At 34.2% G+C, this 21,629-nt stretch overlaps 1 long non-coding RNA gene across 1 annotated transcript in view; it reads right to left on the reverse strand.

Moving 5' to 3' along the window:
• Window positions 1-2,914: 2,914 nt before the first annotated feature.
• Window positions 2,915-21,629, reverse strand: part of LOC141555377 (uncharacterized) — a 25,490-nt gene continuing 6,775 nt past the window's right edge. Inside the window, exons 2-3 of the long non-coding RNA XR_012486175.1 lie at window positions 13,384-13,448; window positions 2,915-3,023 (exon numbers count right to left, since the gene is read on the reverse strand). This is a non-coding gene — a long non-coding RNA (uncharacterized LOC141555377). The remainder of the gene's footprint in view (window positions 3,024-13,383; window positions 13,449-21,629) is intronic.

Below are 21,629 nucleotides of genomic sequence, written 5' to 3' on the forward strand. Positions count from 1 at the left end.
AGCCTTAGAAAAAGTATAATCATCACTGGAAAATTCAGACAATCCAGATGTAAAGTACTAATCTCTATGTGCACCTTTCCACTCCTATCCCCAATGGAAAAGGAAATGCATGAATAGTTATAAACTACCTTAGAGAGGAGACCCTTCGAAAAAGGTCTGATTCTTAGCAACAAGTTTCCTAAATTTCCAAAGCTTTCCTCTTGAGACTGCCTGGTAGAGTAGGAGGTCAAAACATGGAATACATTTAAATACATTTAAAAAACATGGAATACAGCAAAATATACTGGTGATTTGCCTCTTCCTTGCCCATTTCTAAGCTTGAAAATTTGGATAGTCAGATCTAAATGTATGGATATCTATGTTTCAGAAGTCCCCCAAAATATCTACTCATTTGTGTAGTTTCTAAGTTATAAACTAAGGGGGTGGCCCATCAACAAAGGAACAGCTGAATAAATTGTAATATAGGAATGTAATGAACTATTGAGATGTAAGAAATAGACAATTTCAGGGAAACCTAGGAAGACTGGGCTGAAGTAAAGTTTTACTCTATGTAAATAAAATCAGGAGAACAACTATATTCAATAATATCATGAATTTTGAAAGACTTAAGCAATCTAGACAATGCAATGATTAATCAGGATTCCAAGGACTAACAAGGAACAATCCTACTGCCTCCTGATAGAGAGGTGATGGACTAATATGCAGAATGAGACATTTTTGAACATGGTCAATAATAGAATTTGCTTTGCTTAATGGTATTTATTTGTTACAAAGATTTTTTTCTTCCCCTCCCCCCAAAGGTTATGGAGTGTGGGAAAAAGACAAATATTTGACAATTGAAAAAAAATTAAAATAAAAAAGAACCAATTTTTTAAATGCATGCAGTGATAATATATGGATAGCACATGTTTGCAGATACCAAGTGGAGAGGAGAAGGATATGTTACACAATATTTTTTTTAAAGAAATATATGCTGTACACCTGCAATGACCACAGTCTCCAAGGTCTGTTTACGTTGGGGCAGTTTATGGTGGTCCAGATCACTCAGACTTTGGCCTCAGACACTTTTTTTTTGTCTAGATGATGTCTCAGTCTCTAAAATCCATCTCTCGGAGCGGAAATTGTGTCACGTAACCCTGTCTTGCATTGGGCTATGGAAACCTGAGACTCACTTATATCATTTTTCAAGAGACTAAAAAAAGAAAACGGTATATGCAGAGAATCTTTGTAAATGGAAAATATTGCATATAAGGAGTTTGCAGCAAGCCAGGACATTTCAAACCAGAAAGCAGAAGGAGTAGGAACAATCTAAGTGATTTTTAACTATGTCTTGCCAAATCCAAAATGACTACATCTATAAACAGAACTCCCTTTCCAATTTTCTGAATATATATATCTTTTTAATTAGACTGGGTACAATTTGATAGGATGCCTTTGAAACAATTTGTTCCTCAGGCTCACCAGACATGGTAAAGTATACAAGCCAAGAAATCTCAGCTTTAGAAAGGAATGGGGTTTGACTTCATGGTTTCTAAGGATCTTTTTAACTCTAATTTCAATAACTAATCAATCAACAAGTATTTTCTAGATACCTACTATGTACCAGGTACTATTATGTGCCAGACAGTATTAGGTATACAAATACAAAAGTGAGAGAGACTCTGTCCTTAAGGACAACGTGGTCAGTGAGAAATAAATATAAGATAAATCCAAAATGAAATAAATGATGCAAAAGTTTTGCAAGGATGAATGTTGAAAACCATCTTTGCATGCATTTTGAAAATAAAAAGCTAATATTAGAAAAAGAAAAAAGAAAAAAATTTAAATGAAAAAGTGATATTTCAGGAATAGAGGCAATTAAAATGTGAAAGTCCACCTTTTTACTAGATATACATTTTTTTTCTCTAAAGAATTATATTCAGTTTTGCTGTATAAAGTATTCTTGGTTTAATCCTAGCTCCTTTGACCTCTGAAATATAAGACCTATGATCCTTTAATTCAGAAGCTTATAAATATTGTATTATCTCGACTGTGGTTCCATAATATTTGAATTGTTTCCTTCTGAGTGATTTCAATATTTTCTCCTTGACTTGGAAGCTCTGGAATTAGGCTATAATATTACTGGGAGCTTTCATTTTGGAATCTATTTCAGATAAGTAATTGGTGACTTCTTTCCATTTCTATTTTACTTTCTATTTATCAGGGAAGTCTTTGATAATTTCTTGAAAGATGACATGCAGTTTCTTTTCTTATCATGACTTTTATATATGAAATAATTCTTATCTCTTTTTTTATTTATTTTCCAGGTCAACTGCATTTTCCAATGAAGTATTTCACTTTTTTCTTCTATTTTTTTTTCATTCTTTTCATTTTGTTTTATTGTTTCTTGATGTTTCATAAAGTAATTAGCTTTCAATTTCCCAATTCTAACTTTTAAAGGAATTATTTTCTTCAGTGTGCTTTTGTACCTCCTTTTCCACTTGACCAATCCTACTTTTAAGCCTCATGCTGCATGTGCTGCAGTTTCAGTACTAATTCTAGGGATCTATAAGCTTTCAGATATCCTAAGGTGATATGATCAAAGGAGAATGACCACAAATACTCTTTTTTTTGCCTTGAGACTGTGACCAGTGTCTGTGTTCCCCCTTGCCTGAGGACTGTGACTCAGAACCACCTTTGGGTAACAAAGTCTTATACTCAGAACCAACAAAAGATCCCTTGTAATATTCTTCTGATCTGTAGTTTGATCCTTTTCCTGTCTGTAGGGTAATTCATCCCCAAGACCTGCTGCTGGCTTACCCAGTCCAGTTTATGCTGGATTACAATCCATTCTCACCCCATTAAGGCAGATCTTTCCTGTCAACCTTTTAAGTTGTCTTGAGCTATAAATTTGTTTCACTCTGTCTTCTTAGTGATTCTGCCACCTCAGGATTAATTTGGAGGCATTTATGTGAAGTTGTTTGGAGGGGCTTTGGATTGCTCAGGCAAGTCCTTGAATTTATTCCATCGTGGCTTTGCCTTACCTATCAAGTAAGGAAATCAGAAAAGACTTTTGAAGAAGATGGTATTTAAACTATCACCATAAATGAAAATTATTTACATTGAAAAAGATAGCCTAGGCAACCTACAGTTGTAAATAAAACAATGGCTTAGGATTCAAGAACACTTGGATGCCAATCCTGCCTGATTCTATATGTATGAGTTTAAACAAGCTACTTAATTTCTTGAATTTATCTGCTAAATCACAGATTAGCTGAGAATTAAATTGTTGGAGGGAGTTCTTATACCTGGAGTTCCTCAGGCTGAAGAAAAATCAAATTCTTCTAACAAAGAAAAGCACTGTTTACCTAAAGTTAACAAAAATGATAGTCTGAATCAAAGCTCTTAGTGGAAAGAACCCCAATTTTGGAATCAGAAGGCCTGCTTTATTACTTGTATGAATTTGAATCACTTAAAACTCCCTCAGAACTCAGTGTCTTCATCTGTAAAATGCAAGGGCTAGTCTAAATGATTTCTGGAATTCCTTAAGGATATCAATCTAAATTCCTTTTAAAGATACAGATTAAACCCCATTTGAAATAGGATAAATATTCCTCCCATAATCCTCTGTCTTTTGGACAATATTTTCCCCTAGATTCACCCCATCACCAAAGTAAATCTAAGACCTTACACCCTCAAAAATGGGGTTTTCTCTATGCCCTTGTTAGAGTTAAACCAGGCCACCCATATCTATAATTTATTCAGAAAGTCAGGATCTGGGAAGAACATTCCACATGAATCAAACTTAGAAAGGAGTAAAATAAACCTGGGAATCAACTAAGCAATTTAAACAGAGAAGGAGAAAGTTGCCACATGGCCCTCAGAATGTTCAGTCTTTATAACTCAATGCATGATGGTGGCAGGAAATTTGGAAACTCTCCACTAAATTTTTCACGTTAGAGCAATAGGATATAAGAACTGAAAGGGAGTTCAGAGACTATCTAACCCAATTTCCCCATTTTTCAGACAAGGAAACTGCGATTAGTTAGGGGAAAGTCACTTATCCAACCAAGATCACACAATTAGTATGTAAGTAGCACAGTAGTAAGTACAATAGTACATTAAATAGTAAGTGATAGAGATGAGATTCAACTGTAGCACCTCTGTACCTCTTGGGACTACAAGGAGGAAAGGGCCAGAGATGGGAAATGCTGACTCTCTATTGCTTCCTGAGTCCAGGTGAGTTCAGGCAAAAATATAATTTACTTCACAAATCATCACTAATCAATGACTTCAAAAGATACTATCACAAAAGAGATTTTTGCTTTAATATACTTTTGTTTATTTTGGTACAAAACATATATTCTACAGTATAGCTACTCCATGAGGCTTCTGATTGGACAAGAAATCTTGTATAATTTTTAACTCAGAAATGTAATATTGTCATAGCTCTCACGTCTTCTCTATAGGAAAAAAAAATGCCTCTTGGTGACAATTTGATTGATCAGGCATTTATTAAGTACATTGTGTCTGGCACATTGTTGATTCTAGGGATACCAAGACAGACATTAATAGTATCTGAGAAATAGATATCCTACTGGGAGGAGAACAATAAATACAAAGATAACAAATAAAGCATTTATAAAGTAAATTCAAGAGAATAGGGAAAAGAAAGCACGAATAATTGGGAAGATAGGGGAAAATCTCTAAGAAAGTTAATGATAATCAAGAATTAGAGGTAAGAAGGGAGAACATTAGTCATGAAAGACAGTGTGTGTTAAGACATGGAAACAGAAGATAGCATGTTTTGTGGATCAGAACTTCAAGCAAGGCCTCCCTCTGTGGCTGGAATTTTGAATGTAAGAAAAAAAAAAAGGATTGAGACCAGTCTAGAAAGATAGGTTAGAATTTATATAAGGAAAATAACATTTTAAAGAAAAATAACTTTGAAAGATTTAAGAACTCTGATCAATGTAATGACCCATCATGATTCCAGAAGACAGGTAATGATATATTTTACCCATCTCCTGACAAGGAGGTGAATTCAAGATGTAGAATGAGACAAAAGTATTTGTGAATATAGCCATTGTGCAGATTTGATGTGCTTGAATTTGTCTTAAAGATTGTTTTTCCCTTCCACTAAAAGTTAAGTGATATGGAGACAATATGAAAGAAAGAGACAGAGGAGAGAGATACAGAAACAGAGGCAGATAAATAGAAACAGTCAGAGAAGGAGAAAAACAGAGACAGAGACAGACAAAGATTCAGAAGAGGAAAAGGGAAAGTTAGCCAACTTAGAAAGGATTTTAAATTTCAACAAGAAAAGACTATTTGATGCTTAAAGCTGTAGCTCCCACTGAAGCTTCCTGAGCAAAGGAGTGTCAAAGACTGTCGATATGAATTCTCTATTTTCCCACAGTAAGAGACAGCCTCACTTCTTGCCTTTCTCCTATTTGCCAACCTCTTCATTCCATCCCCATGAACCAGAACAAGGCAAAATGTAACCTCTCACACAAAATAGAAAGTCACTGTATTTTGTTAGTACAGTATTTATACAGCCTTGTAATTTCCTTGACTCCCAGAACTTCTGTCTTCCCTCATTTTTCCCATCAGCCCCTTGAAATCAGACAAGGTGGAAGCTATAGCTCAAGACCACCTAGCCATAGAAATACTTTACCTAAATTTTTTATCTTCAAGTTTCCATGGACTATGCATATATTCATAAGAAAAGCCAGCTGCTACCTCATATCAAGAAGCTCAACAATAAATTGTTCTATAACTGGAAATATCTCAATCACACATAGAATTCTAATATCACTGGGTGAAGATGTGAGATACAGGCTTATGCTAAGAACTGTAGGACATACCCTATACCTCCTAAAACTATGAGAAGAAACAGGGAGGAAGTGAGAAAGTAAACAAGAATGGGAATAGACCACAGTGACCTAATATCTCTGAAGTTCTCTGAATCAAGACTGGAAAATGGCAGAGGAGGGAAAAGATGAGGTGACAAAACTCAGGAACTAATGTACTGGGCCTAGTAAGGTTCATCAATCTCTGCAACACTAAAAATTACCTAGGACATCAGTGATACTAGGATACCTCCTAAAAAACATTCTTATATATATATATATATATATATATATATATATATATATATATATATATATATATATATAGAGAGAGAGAGAGAGAGAGAGAGAGAGAGAGAGAGAGAGAGAAGCAGATAGGCAGGAGGCAGGTACAATGGAATGAATGCTGGTTGTGGAGTGAAAATATCTGGGTTCAAATCCCATTTCTGATTCTTCCTGTGTGACCTTGAATAAGGCACAATACTCATAGGCCAAAAATTTCCTGATCCACAAAATGAGAAAATTGGACTAGACAGCCTCTGAAATTCCTTCCAGGGGAATAATGAAGTGATTTTCCCAGGATCACCCAGCTAGTGGGTATAGGATGCTATGTATAAAGCTATCTCTGTCACTATCTTTTTATCACCATAGAAAAATCCCTTCTTCAAGGAATCCTAGAAAGTGCATTTAATAAGAGCAATGTGCAAACTCTTGAATCGTTCAATAATGTATATTCATTTCAATACATGAAAGGACATAGAAAATGTAAATATTTATACATATTATATTATATAATATGTTATATTGTGTTCTGTTCTATTATGATGATTATTTCTTTTTTTTATTTCTGCCTTCATTTTATCATTTAATTTTTTCAAACCATTTATAATTGAGTTGTCCCTCACACTAACTTCCACCCTTATTGAGCAAATTTTAACATAAAAATAATTTTTAAAGTTTTTTAATCACTTAATGTTTTTCTACCTTGTCCAGCAAAACAAATTCAGAGGGACAAATTCTAAATAATGTCCTTCAAGTACTGAAATCTCTTTGTGGTGTAAAAAAAGACAATAACAAAATCTTTGACCCAGAGCTGGGAACCTGGGGTTCATATCCCAGTTTTTCAAAGTTGATTATCTTTATAAGGTTATCTTTATAAATTGCTTTAAACTTTCTATATATTAGTTTTTTATGAGTGTGGTGTCCAAATTGGAGCAGAGACGATGTCCTGGCTGAAAATTTTGATGAGATAGTGTAAGGAGATTAATGGATAAGGCAAGAAACACCTGACCTCCAATCCTGCCTCAGATACTTCCCAGCGGTGGGACCCAGCCTCTCTGAGCATTTTTCCTCACCAGTCAAATGGAAAGTATAGCTGCATCTACCTATCTCTCAGGGTTGTTGATGATCAGATGAACTTTTGTATGCAAACATTAAAGCATGGTAAGCTGATGTTACTATTAATAAAAATTATGAATATAATTCAAAGTTCATCAGTAGTTGCCTAGTTCCCTCAATCTCTCAAATCCCACAGAAGTTTAGGGACAGATTCTTTCATTGGAATTAAGGGACAGATTTCTTAATACTGCATGAACCAATCAGTCAGAATACAGAGACTTCCTCATATTCTTCTATCCTTTTGAGAGAAGAGCCTGGAGGGGAATCTTCTTCTTTAGTGGGTAGGGTGTAAACTCATGCAATTTAATTCAGCAAACATTAATGCAGCATCTTTTATATGCAGTACTTAATGGATAAAAAAAAAGAAATAAGGCATAATCCCAAAGTCCTTTACTTATTAAATAAAGTAAAATATAAGTGGGGGGTGTGAGGTAGGGAGGATGGGAGAAAAGATAGAAACTGGACATATTATTTGATTGGCATAGGGAATTTCATCTCTCAACACAGATTGATACATGCTCTATAATTTATAATCTTAAAAGAGTTGTCTAGAGCTCTAAGAGAGGAAGGGACTTGCTCAGGATGACTCAGCTCATGTATATCAAAGATAGGCCCTAAACAAGATCTTCTTGAATTCATAGCCAGCTTTCTCTCCACTAACTCCCCATGATAATGTAAAAGTAAAATATAAATGTATGAGAGAGGTTCAGACAAGGTGAAATGAGAGATTCAAAGATCACTTTTAGTTGAAATTTTAGGGAATATTTAATAGAGAGGCAGAATCTGGATCTCAAATGAATAGGAGGGTAACAGCATCCGACCTGCTGTTTGGAACAGTAGTAGAAGCTCTAATTCTGGAGTAAGAAGAGCTAAGTTAAGATTCTGTCTCTGAAATATTCCACAGGCCATTCTTTTGGCCTCCATGTCCTGGGACCTAAAATGAAAAAACTGCTGGATTAGCAGTATATGGAGTCCTAGTATATGTCATATATGTACATATATATATATATATATATATATATATATACATATATATACACACATATATATACGCATATATATATATATGTGTATATATATGTGTGTATATATATATGGAGGCTTGGAAAGAGAGCATTTCAATCATGAATATATAATACATGAAAATGCAGAAAAAAGGCAGAGACAATGAAAGGGAACTATTGGAGCAGTACAGATATAAAATTATTGTGTTGCTTAGTCATTTTTCAGTCATGTTTGATTTTTTATGACCCCATTTGGAGTTTTCTTAGCAAAAATACTGGACTCAATTGCCATTTCATTCTTAAGTTTATTGAGGAAACTGAAGGAAACAGGGTTAAGTGACTTGCCCAGAGTCACACAGATGCTAAGTGTATGAGGCCAGATTTGAATTCAGGAAGAAAAGCATTCCTGCCTCCAAGCCCAGAATTCATTATCTACTACAAAACATGACAAGGAGTAATGTGTGTAATGATGAAAAGATAGGGTGGAGATAAATAATGAATCTACTTAAATGCAGGGCAAAAAAAAGTTTGGATTTTATTAATATTAAATCAAGTCATTGAAAGATTTTGAAGTAGGGATTTTGAAGTTACTGAAGGATTCTGAGCAAGATCCAGTCAATGTATTAGGGAGATGATAAAGTAAAAAACAAATCGAAAAGGAAAGAGATTGCAGGAAAGACTGCTAGTCAAGAGACTGTTTCCATGGTTCAGGTTATAAGTCCCTAGTACTTAAACTAGTGGCAACAATAGCAGTGGAAAGGAGATAAAATATTGGGTAGACAAGTGATTGGATGGGGAAGAAAACAGAAAAAAGAGTCAAATAATAAAGTCAATGAACATTTATTAAACATTTACTACAGATGACTTCCAAGACTGTGATATTATTAACAAAAAAAGTTTAGAAGAACAAATTTGGGGGAGACACATGGAAATAAGGGAAAAAATTGGGGCACAGAAAGTCACAAAGAAATAATGAGTCAAATTAACTCTTGGGTATCTAGATTGGACTTACAGGAAAACATAGACAAAATGTCAGAGGATGGATCAATATAGATGGGATACAGTCTCCATGTTGGTGTATTGGTGAGACCTCAGATCCATTGGAGTACTTGGAGCTATGGCAACAATTAAAAGATGGGAGGAGGGGCAGGAAGATGAGGAGAAATTAATTATATACTAGTATTTCTTGGAATAAATAACTAGCTAGCATTACCAGTGAAGATACCAATTGCTCAGGAGGTAACCAAGGGACTAATAAATACCTAGAGAGCTGTAAATTTGAATACTCTCTCTGTTGCTATTTTCTCCAACCCAGTTTTTCTCTATATGCAAAAATAAAAGAACATAACAACATTAATTTACCTTAGAGGATGGTGGTGAGAAATGTCTAATAAAATTGATTGCAAAACTCTTTGCACATATAAAGTGCTTGATAATAAACACTAATGCTTTAATCCCACATTGCTTGTTTCTCAGACTTGAAGATTAAGGAAAAGTTGAAATGGAGAAGTAAGAGGAGCAGACCTTGTATTCTGTCATTTTCTAGTTAAAAAAAAAAGACAAGCAAAAAAATACCAAGACCATTTTAAAATTGCTCCTTATGTAACAGGAGTCTGTGAACTGCACCAGGATTTAATTGAAGGAAAAGTAACTGTAGGGGAATTGCTTGGAGTACTGCCAGAAGGGTTTTAACAGCTGGAAGTTGAAAAGTGATTAATTTTGACAGCAATAAAAGCCTCATGTTCATACATAATTACGCTTAGATTTGTGAGCTGCTGGAATTTTTTTTTTCTATGTATACTATTAACCTTTCACTTTCCAAAGAGAAATTCAGATACTTTTAATGAAGACAATTTTACAATTAAATAAATATTTGTTCCCAATGGCTCTGACTCATCCCAATAAAAGGAAGAACAATGAAAATTGAGGGGGGGAGTAGAAATACTATACTTGGAATTCATTATATACATCTTAATGGAAATAAATCAAGTTCTCTTCTCCTTAGAGAAGATTGGGGAAGCAGGGAAGACTCAGAGACAAGGAGAATATTTAGCACCAATCAAAAGAAAAACTGATGCATTAGTGCTTTGAGGTTACTTTTTTAGTCACAGTTCACTGACACAGGAAATAGAGTGAAATAATATAAATGGATTTTTTTCAAATTATAGTCATTAATCCTAGACGGGTTAAGAAAATAATGAAATATTTTCCGAAGTATTTTCCTAATGACTACCCTGTGAGGGAGGCATTAAATGTTATTATCCCCATTTTACAGATGAAGAAATTGAAGTTGTAAGAAGCTTCTCAAGCTGAGTAAAGATCTAAGGCTGAACTCAAACTCAGCTATCCTAACTTCAAGGGCATTAACTCTAATATCTACACTCTGACATCTTTCAAAAGATCTAGATTCTTATACTAGCCAATGATTCCACCTTAATTAAGTCATTTAACTTTGTTGTGCCTTAGTTTGCTCATCTGTAGAATTAGAAACTAAAACTAAATGGCTTCTAATGTCCTGCTAGCTTTCTGAGTCCATGCCTAAGATTCTATGACAATTTGTTTGGTTCCATTCCATTGTATCTCTAATTGACAAAAGGTTTTTGTTTTTTTGTTTGGTTTTTTTGTTTGTTTGTTTGTTTTGGGTTTTTTTTTTTTTTGGTCTGATTCATCTAGTTGCCAGAGAAGAGATCACCAGCCTTAGTTTGATCCAGAGAGGGTTGTTTCTTTCTTTAGTCATCATAAAGGTAGAAAGGAATAGAATGAATCCAAGCAAGTTTTTAGCCCTAAAAAATTTTAACTACTGATATTATAGAGTTGAATCATATGGTAATATCCCTAAAATGATTTAAATTCTTAGTACTTAGGGCTACAAACTAGATGTGGGAAAATTGTTAAACACTTGCCAATTCTTCATGATGGTCAGTGTAGAGTGGAATAGGGATTTGAGAAGAACTGGTCTATGGATGAAATACATATCCATCCTCTCCCTAGAAAGATGGAGAATTATAAATGCAGAATATGGCACACACTGTCTAGCAATCACTTTTCCAGTCAGTATTACATGACTGCTTTTCTTTGTTTTGAGAGAGTTGTTGAGGAGAGGTAGTATTTTGAGAAAGGAATATAATATAAAAACAGCACCAACATAAATATACATTTTTTTAAAAGAATCGATCTGTGAATTCCTCCATTTGCTTATCCACAATGGAATTTATTCCTTTCTCCTGTGACCTAAAAAGGAGGTAGCCAAAAAGAGTGTGTGTGTATATACATATATTATTTATAAAATATTAATAGCTTGGTGGAGCAATGGATAGAGTGCTGGGCTTGGAAGCTGGAATTTTTATGTTCATGAGTTCAAGTCTTGCCTCAGATACTTAATGAGTTATGTGAACCTGGGCAAGTCATTTAATTATATTTATCTCAGTTTTCTCATCTATAAAATGAAATGGAGAAGGAAAAGGCAAACCACTCCTGTGTCTTTGCCAAGAAAGTTCCAAATGGAGTCAACAAAGAGTCAGATAGGACCAAAAGCACATGTATATGGTATATATTTAAGTACTTATTAAGCTTTCCCATTGCCATTCGGGCCCTTAAGTACATGAACAGAAACAAAACACAACAAAACAGGACACTTAGTCTGCAAACATTAATTAAAAGGTTCCTTAATGTGTTATTCTTTCTTAGTCACTAAATTTTTCCAACAGAATTAATAAAAGAGGGCTTTGATTATAAATCAAAGGATTTGTAAAGGATTTATTATTTAAAGGGCTGCCCTAAATAAAAGATTCTACCTGGCACACTACTGATGTTATATTCCCAAGTGTCAACTCTTCCATATCTGTGTCTCTGAGCATCTAGTAGACTGTTTCCTGGGCACTGAGTCAGGACTGAGAAAATACTGGCTGATCATATGATGGACTAAAGACTGAAGAAGAATTCTAGGAGATTGATGGATTTTATTTTCATTGACTTGGTTACTAGAGAGAAAGGAAAACTTCTTCCCTCTCCCTACCCCTGCCAAAGGATACAAACAGACTGACCCAAGAAGTAAATGCAAAGAATGGAGGCAGTTTGTCAAAAGAATATGGGATTTGAAGGCAGCAAACCTGAATTCCAAAGACCTAAATGGTAAAATGGGTAGATTGTCAGAATTAGAGTTCCTTGTTCACTTATTTGCTGTCACAGTGAGAATCACTCAATTTCTCTTGGGCTCATTTTTCTCATTTGTAAAATGAGGGTGATAATCAGACCTACCTCACAGTATTGCTGTGAGGAACAAATGAGATATCAAATGTGAAACATTTTGAAAATCCTAAAATACTATATAAATGTTAGCTATTTGTTAATATAATTATGATTATTTTTCCAGAATCATTATTTACTAGCAATATGAGTTTAGGCATGTCATTCAATTTTCCTAGTCTTTAGTTCCTAGTCTTTATTTGTAAAATTGAGGAAAGTGAAATGGTAACCTTCTTTGTGTATGGAAATGTTGGTCTTTGTTAATAACTGTCAAGTCCATCAGTTTAAAAAAATATTTTAAAAATAAATGAGGATAGGGCTGTGACAAGCCTATCTTTAAAGTCATTGCCAGGTTTTGGTCCCAACATCCTAAAATGAGATAATAATAGGAGAAAAAAAACTGTTCAAACCCTCTATCCCCCATAAAAAGATCTGATGGTATTTGTTGGTTTGTTGAAGGGCTGAGGAACAGGAGAAAAGGGTTCTGTACCATGAGAACTAGGAAGTTTGTGATATATGGAACTATTTTCTTTTATGTTAGTGAGAAAGAAATCATAACTGTTTATCCAAGACCATAGCAAACAACGATAATTTTATACTATTTGGCCCCAATAAATATAAGAAAAACTCTGAGACATTTCAAGCCCTTTCACCAAATTGTCTAATGTTAAGATGATAATGTTGTCCTGATATGAAAAATATGGATTCTCCCTGCATGGTAAGTCAAGCACAACATTCCAGAACTGGAAAGTTTGAAATCTGTGGATTGTGAAAGCCTAAGAATAAGTCAAAGACTAAAGTTCTATGGGCTCATCTAAACTAGGGTTCATGAGCATGTTAAATAACTCTTCATTTAACATTGTTGTTTAAGAACTAACTAAATTAAGAGTAAAAAATATTCTTACCTGGTTATCTGGAGGGTGAGTACTTCTCAAATATCATCTATGATGTCCTAAAGAAGGCACATGACCTATAGGGGGAAGAGAAAGAGTATCTGTACTAATGAAATCACAAACCTTATGGAATTAAAGTAAATGAGATAATAAACATGCTCCTAAACATGGTTTTTGTTTATTTTAAATCAGACTCTAGAATAGACAATTACATCCACTTCACACAGAATAGGATAATGGAAGCAGATTCTTAACTAAGCAATAGGAGTAGTCCATCCCAGGTTGACTCAAATTCTTCCTAGTTTCTGAAGGTATGCTATAGCTTGGGGTGCCAGTAAAACCTTTGAGAAACCAAGGTCACCTCCAAGCCAAACAAAAAAAGACATTTAGAATAGGTCCATTTAATGGAGATTTTATTTACTTGTGTGCATTTATCAATGGTGATTAAATAAGCAATCTTTTTCTGCTACAAGAATTAGATTATAGATGAAAATATGCAACATATGCAAAAATGGCTGTTAGAAGTAGACTGGAATAGATTGTCTTTCCTAATATGGAAACAGCAGGAATGAAAAACACATTTTGATAGTAGTAGTAGTAGTAGTAGTAGTAGTAGTAGTAGTAGTAGTAGTAGTAGTAGAAATAGTAGTAATAGTAGTAGTAGTAGTAGTAGTAATGGTGGTAGTAGAAGTAGTAGTAGTAGTAGTGGTGGTGGTAGTAGTGATAGTGGTTGGAGTAGTAGTGGTAGTAATGGTAGTAGAAAGAGCAGAAGAGCAACAGTAGCAGTGGTAATGGTGGTAGTAATAGTGCTGATGGTGCCTTAAGGCTGGCAAAATATTTTATGTTATCTTGTTTAAACCTCCCTGCAAGACAGGTGCTATTTTTTTTCCCCCATTTGACAATTAAGTGATTTGTCTAGATTTAAATAACAAGTGTCTGACCTAGGATTTGCGTTCAGGTCTTCCTGACTTTAAATCAACCCTGTTTATATTTTGCCACTTATATACCTCTAATCTAATATCATTCAATGTAAGGAAGGTCAGATAATTTCCTGAAAATCTTGAATAATGCTGATTTTTTAAAGAATCATGTAATCATCACCATTACCATAACAATAGCTATTTCTATGAAATAACCCTGGAATTTGCTAGTGATGATATGTATGAAAATTAATAATAACTCATTGAAAATATAAGTTTTTGTTTCTTAAAATAGACCAAAAGACAAGGGAGACCTATTCAAGAAAGAGGCTTATTTGGTCCCTTTGGTATCATTCCTTGGTTATCTATTTATGTAAAATCTTAGATTTATTTCTTCTTAGTTACCTTGTATAAAAATCTTATGAATTGGGCAGGTAGATGGTGTAGTGAGTAGAGCACCAGCCCTGAAGTCAGGAAGACCTGAGTTCAAATCTGGTCTCAGACACTTAATACTTCCTAGCTGTGTAACACTAGGCAAGTCACTTATTCCCAATTTTCCTCAGGGCAAAAAAAAACTTTATGGATTTACACACAACTAAAGTCATATCTAATCAATTGGAAAAATATCAAGTGCTCATGAGTAGGCCCAGTGAATACAATAAAATGATAATACTACCTAAATTAATCTACTTATTCAGTGCCATACCAAACTCCTAAGAAATTATTTTACATAGAAAAAATAATAATAAAATTCATCTAGAAGAACAAAAGATCAAGAATTTCAAGGAAATCAATGAAAAAAAAATTGCAAATGAAGGTAGCCTAGCTGTACCAGGCCTAAAATTATAGTATAAAGCAGCAGTCATCAAAACCAATTAGTGCTGGCTAAGAAATAGAGTAGTTGATCAGTAGAATAGGTTAGATTCACAGGACAAAATAGTCAATGAATGATTGTAGTAATCTAATCTTTGACAAACCCAAAGACCCAAGATTTTGGGATAAGAAGTCTCTATTTGACAAAAACTGTTGGGAAAATTGGAAATTAGTAGATTAGAAACTAGGCATTGATCAATACCTAACACTGTATACCAAGATAAGGTCAAAATGGGCTCATGATTTAGATATAAAGAGTGATATTTTAAGGAAATTAGAAGAGCAAAGGATAATTTACATCTCAGATTTATGGAGGAGGAAGGAATTTGTGACCAAAAAAGAACTACAGATGATTATTGATCACAAAATGGATAATTTTGATTATATTAAGTTAAAAATTTTTTGTACAAACAACTAATTCAGACAAAATTGGAAGGGAAGCAATAAACTGAGGAAAAAATTTACACTCAAGGATTTTGATAAAAACTTCATTTCTAAAAGAGATAGAGAACTGACTAAAATTTATAAGGATTCAAGCCATTCTCCAATTGATAAATGGTCAAAAGATATGAACAGACAATTTTCAGGTGAAGAAATTGAAACCATTTCTAGTATATGAAAAGGTGCTCTTAATCACTATTGATCAAAGAAATGCAAATTAAGACAACTCTGAGATACCACTACACACCTGTCAGACTGGCAAAGATGACAGGAAAAAAAGATCATGAATGTTGGATGGGATGCGGGAAAACTGGGACACTGATACATTGTTGGTGGAGTTGTGAAAGAATCCAACCATTCTGGAGAGCAATCTGGAATTATGCCCCAAAAGTTATCAAACTGTGCATACCCTTTGATCCAGCAGTGTTACTACTGGGCTTATATCCCAAAGAGATCTTAAAGGAGGGAAAGGGACCCACATGTGCAAAAATGTTTGTGGCAGCCCTTTTTGTAGTGGCTAGAAACTGAAAAATGAATGGATGCCCATCAACTGGAGAATAGTTAGGTAAATTGTAGTACGTGAATGTTATGGAATATTATTATTCCATAAGAAATGACCAGCAGAATAAATACAGAGAAGCTTACATGAACTGATGCTGAGTGAAATGAGAAGAACCAGGAGATTATACACTTCAACAATGATACTGGATGAGGATGCATTCTGATGGAAGTGGATATCTTCAACATAGAGAAGATCTAATTCAATTCCAATTGATGGACAGAATCAGCTAAACTCAGAAAAGGAACACTGGGAAATGAGTGTGAACTGTTTGCATATTTGTTTTTCTTCCCAGGTTATTTTTACCTTCTGAATCCAATTTTTCCTGTGCAATGAGAGAACTGTCCAATTCTGCACACATATATTGTATCTAGGATATACTATAATATATTTAACATGTATAAGACTGCCTGCCATCTAAGGGAGGGGGTGGAGGGAGGGAAGGGAAAAATCAGAACAGAAGTGAATGCAAGGGATAATGTTGTAAAAAAAAATTACCCAGGGATTGCAAGTATCAATATTGAAAAATTATCTATGCATATGTTTTGAAAATTAAAAAAAAAAAAAGCTTTAATTTTAAAAAAAAGCTTTATGGAAAGATCACATAACCTATTTATTTGCTTCTACCAAAGTTTCTTATATGTATAAACATGCAATTTTTCCATAGACCCACAACATATCATTGATTCACTTATTTATTAGAGTATTTATTATATACCTGATATGTGCAAATGTACTAGAACTCTTCTCCTTCCTCAATATCTTTACCACTCAGACTTTCCAATAATAGGGACTAATACATAGATAACTTTCTTTTACCTAAGGTAAATTCATCCAGTGGTCTAATGGTGTTAATAATTTTCCTTTATGTCTAACCTAACTCCTTTCTCCAGAATTTTGAGATAATTCTCTCATTCCTTTATGACAAATTCAAAGAATCACATAGTTCTAAGGAATGTCAGATCAGATTATTAAGATTTGATTGTAATTGTCCAGTTTTTGTTATTGAAAGGAAAGCCATTATGGTATATGATTGTAATGGAATCATATTGTGCTATAAGAATAAATTAAATAAATTATCAGGATGCTTTCACAAAAACCTAGAAAGACTTAGCATCAATTGATACAAAGTGAAGTTAGCAGAACCAGGAAAACATTGTACACACTAACAGCAACATTGTTCGGTGATCTACTGTGAGAGTTTAATTATTCTCGGCAATACAATAACCTAAAACAATTCTAAAGAATTCATTATTAAAAAATACTATCCATATTCCAAAAATGCTATCCAGTGATTTAAGTCTGAATGTAAACTGAATACACACTATCTTTCACTTTATTTTTTTGTATTTTTACCTCTATCTTCTTTCACATTAATTAATATGGAAATATATTTTGCATGGCAGCACATGAATAACCTATATTAAACTGCCTATCATCTTGGACTGGTAGGAGAAAGGGAGAGAAATAATTTGGAACTCAAATTTAAAATTTTTAACAGAATGTTTAAAAATTGTCTTTGTATGAAGTTGGGAAAATAAAATATTATTTTTAAAAATGTAAAGGAATTTCCTATCTCCTGAGATACCCTTTTCACTTTTGGATGGGAAAGGTTTTTTCCCCTTCTATAATAAGCCTAACTTTGTTTTTCTGCAACTTTTATCCACTCATACTATTTCTGTCCTCTAGAAACAATCAGAACAATCTAATCCTTCTACTTGACAGTTCTTTGTATTAATTACAACACTCATGTTCCTCCTAATTAATGAGCACACTCATGTTCCTCCTTAAATCTTCTCTTATCAGACTAAAAATCCCCAGTTCCTTCATCCAATCTTTATGTAAAATTTTTATGGCCCCACTCACCAGCTTTGTAGATTTATAAACCAAAATATTTATCCTTGGTCACTAATTCTTATACTGTTTCCCTCATTGCAATATAAGCTAATTAAGGTCTTTGCTTTTGCAGTTGTATCTCCACTACTTCAAATATAATTTTGAAATAAATTTAAATTTTTTTTTCATTCATTCATTCATGTGATCTAGTCCCTCTGGTTCTGGATTTAAACAAACTAAGTTCAATATTAAGAGCTAATTACACGCTACTCTTCCACAAATCCTTTTCTTTTAGGCCCAATTCTCACTAAGAATTGCCTCTGGGAAATAATAACATATAGCATGAATACTCAGGTCTCCATAGATGAACTAATTTTAGCTGGAAATTAAAGAAAGTCAGTCCAACACCATCATTAGGAATTGCTACAAAGGCATATTCAATTGAGGAGCAATCTGTCTTCTGATGTAATTTCTGAAGTTTCTCAGACCTATGGGCCAACTTGGCATTCTAGACACCCATCCTTCTCTAGATATACTCCAATTTGTCAATATATGATCCATAAATCTAGATTCAGTAATTTTGATGTGGTCTGACCAGCATAAAATACCATGGAATTATTTACTTTCTTTCGACTAGAAATTATAAATTATAGAAGCCTAAGATGGTGTTAGCCAGTCTAGCAGACACTCCATACTACTATTTTCTATTGACCCTGAGTTCAAAGAAAACTTCCAGGTCTTTTTCATGTAAACCACCAAGTTATATCTTTCCTCATCTAGCTAGAGATAAGGGATTGAGATCAAAGTCTGACCAAAACTCAAACTGTGGTTGATGCTTCTCTAGTAATAAAATCACCAAGGGTAAAACAGCCATTTTCTTAAGCCATCATCACTTCAATCTCCTATCCCTCAATGCTGCTATTACATTCTTAATTTCTCCCTCCCAGGGATCTTCCTTATCTATTCAAGCAGGATTTCCTAGCCCTTACCCAAACAGGAAAACTTCAATAAAGGATGAATATGCCTTAGAAGGAAGTCTGGAAAGCACAGATAACTGTAGTCAGAGCTAGTGAATATTAGGGAAGGAAATAAAAGTTTGTGGAGAGATAAAATGTAGTTGAAGTAAGCTTTTTTTTTTTTTTTTAGAATTATATCTGCAAAGACAGATGTAAACATCTTTTTTAATTTGAGAGGCAATTCTAAAGGAAAAAAAAATACATAGAACAGAATGAAAACACATAATGGCCTCACGTAATGTAAGGTAGCATGAGTCAATTGTGTTTATCTGGGAGTAGTCTTTAAATTAAGAGGCTTGGGGAAAATCAGGGGAGATAAAGAAAAGTTGAATTAAAATACTTTAAGCTACAGAAAGCAAGGTTTTAGAGGAAAATTTAAATCATTAGGGAGTTTTTTTCTGTTAAAGGCAAAGCACTTAAAAGTAAAACTTTTTTTGGGGGGGGGGGGGACTAGACCTGAAATTTCTAGCATATAGGAAGCTTCCAATAAAGAGATTACTAAAGCAGATCAATGTCTAATCTGTGCTCCGGAGTTGCAGAGAATCTCCTGGAGCATTAAGAGACAAAACAGTTTAGCCAGCATCACACAGTCCTTAAGTGTTAGAAGTGGGACATAAATTCAGATCATCATAACTTTAAGGCCAAAATTCTCTATCCACTCAACTGCAATGTCTCTTACTTTACCTATAGTTAATACATAATAACTTGGGGGGAAGGTCACATTCAAATTCTTTAAAAGTGATCTTAATTGCCTCTGTCTCTATCTCTTACCACCTAAAGTAGTTTTAGAATTGATACAGCCTCTGCTGGTATAAGTAGGCTTGGTGCCACTGAACACAGTACCTTCAATCTGGGGAATATCCATTTCTGGGTTTCTACTGACTGGCCATCGTTCAGCTGAAATCCCAGAAATCCTATGACTAAAATGGCATAACTAAGAATACATCAAGGGGGTATTGCAGCTCCTGCTAAGAATATTTCCATATCACAAAACCTCTATTAAATCTGGCACTTTTTACCCTGGCTATTCAAAAGTGTCAGAACTGAAGGGAAACACTCCCATTAGTCAGTCTAGCCAGACCACAAACATACTGGCTGGAAAGAGAAGGCAAGCTAATTTTCTTCAATTCCAAATGGATAGTCAAAGACAGTTGGAACAATGGGACACTTTAATGGCCAACTGTAATTCCAGGAATTAACATCATCCTCATAATAACTAGAATTTATACAGTACCTTAAAGTTTACAAAGTGACTTAGGTATGTAGAATATAAATGCTATTATTGATCTCGTTTTACAGGTAAGGAAACTGAGACTGATGGAGGGCAAGTAAATTTCCCAGAGTCATACAGCTACTAAATGTCCATGGCAGGACCGAAACTCAGATTTTCCTGACAAGTTTAGTATTCTATCTTCTGTATCTTCTGATACAGAGTGGATAGAATGGGAAGAAAAAAAAATCAAATGAGCTTCAATAAGGAGTAGGGATGTTTAGTATTTGTTCCTCCAGAAAAAGTGTGCCCAGTAGCATCTGGGAAGAAGAGAAGAAGAATAAAGAGGAAAAGAAGGAAGAAGAAGAAGAAGAAGAAGAAGAAGAAGAAGAAGAAGAAGAAGAAGAAGAAGAAGAAGAAGAAGAAGAAGAAGAAGAAGAAGAAGAAGAAGAAGAAGAAGAAGAAGAAGAAGAAGAAGAAGAAGAAGAAAGAAGAAGAAAAGAAAAGAAAGGAAGGAAGGAAGGAAGGAAGGAAGGAAGGAAGGAAGAAAGAAGAAAGAAAGAAAGAAAGAAAGAAAGAAAGAAAGAAAGAAAGAAAGAAAGAAAGAAAGAAAGAAAGAAAGAAAGAAAGAAAGAAAGAAAGAAAGAAAGAAAGAAAGAAAGAAAGAAAGAAAGAAAGAAAGAAAGAAAGAAAGAAAGAAAGAAAGAAAGAAAGGAAAGAAAGAAAGAAAGAAAGAAAGAAAGAAAGAAAGAAAGAAAGAAAGAAAGAAAGAAAGAAAGAAAGAAAGAAAGAAAGAAAGAAAGAAAGAAAGAAAGAAAGAAAGAAAAGAAGAAGAAGAAGAAAAGAAGAAGAAGAAGAAGAAGAAGAAGAGTGGCCCAGCCTCTGCTGGTTATAAGTAGGCTTCCTACCACTGCACACATGCCTTCTAGCCCAGGAATATAAGAGGAAGAGGAAAGATATCAATGGCTAGTTGATGAGAATGTAATAGGATATGTCTCTCCTTTTTTGTGAATGTAACATCAGATTTTCAGAAATATCAGTGTTTTGGGGTAGAATTTGCATTATGTTTAGATAGTCAGGAAAGAGGAAACAGAGAAGAGATGGAATTGGTTAGTGTGGAGAGGTGAAAAAAAGACAGACAGAAAGAAAAGAAGAAAAAGAAAGAGAGGGAGGGACGTGAAGGAGGGAGGGGAGGGAGAGAGGGAGGAAGGAAAAGGGAGAGAGGGAGGGAGGAAGGAAGGAAAGAGGAGGGAGGGAAGGAAGGAAGAAGGAAAGAAAAAAGAAAGGAAGGAAGGAAGGAAGAAGAAAAAAAGAAAGGAAGGAAGAAGGGAAGAAAAAAGAAAGAAGAAAGAGAAAGAAAATAAACATAGTTTTAACAATTTCCTTAAGGAGGAAAGTAGATA

The sequence above is a fragment of the Sminthopsis crassicaudata genome, chromosome 1 (genome assembly GCF_048593235.1).
Source record: "Sminthopsis crassicaudata isolate SCR6 chromosome 1, ASM4859323v1, whole genome shotgun sequence".
Taxonomy (NCBI): Eukaryota; Metazoa; Chordata; class Mammalia; order Dasyuromorphia; family Dasyuridae; genus Sminthopsis; species Sminthopsis crassicaudata.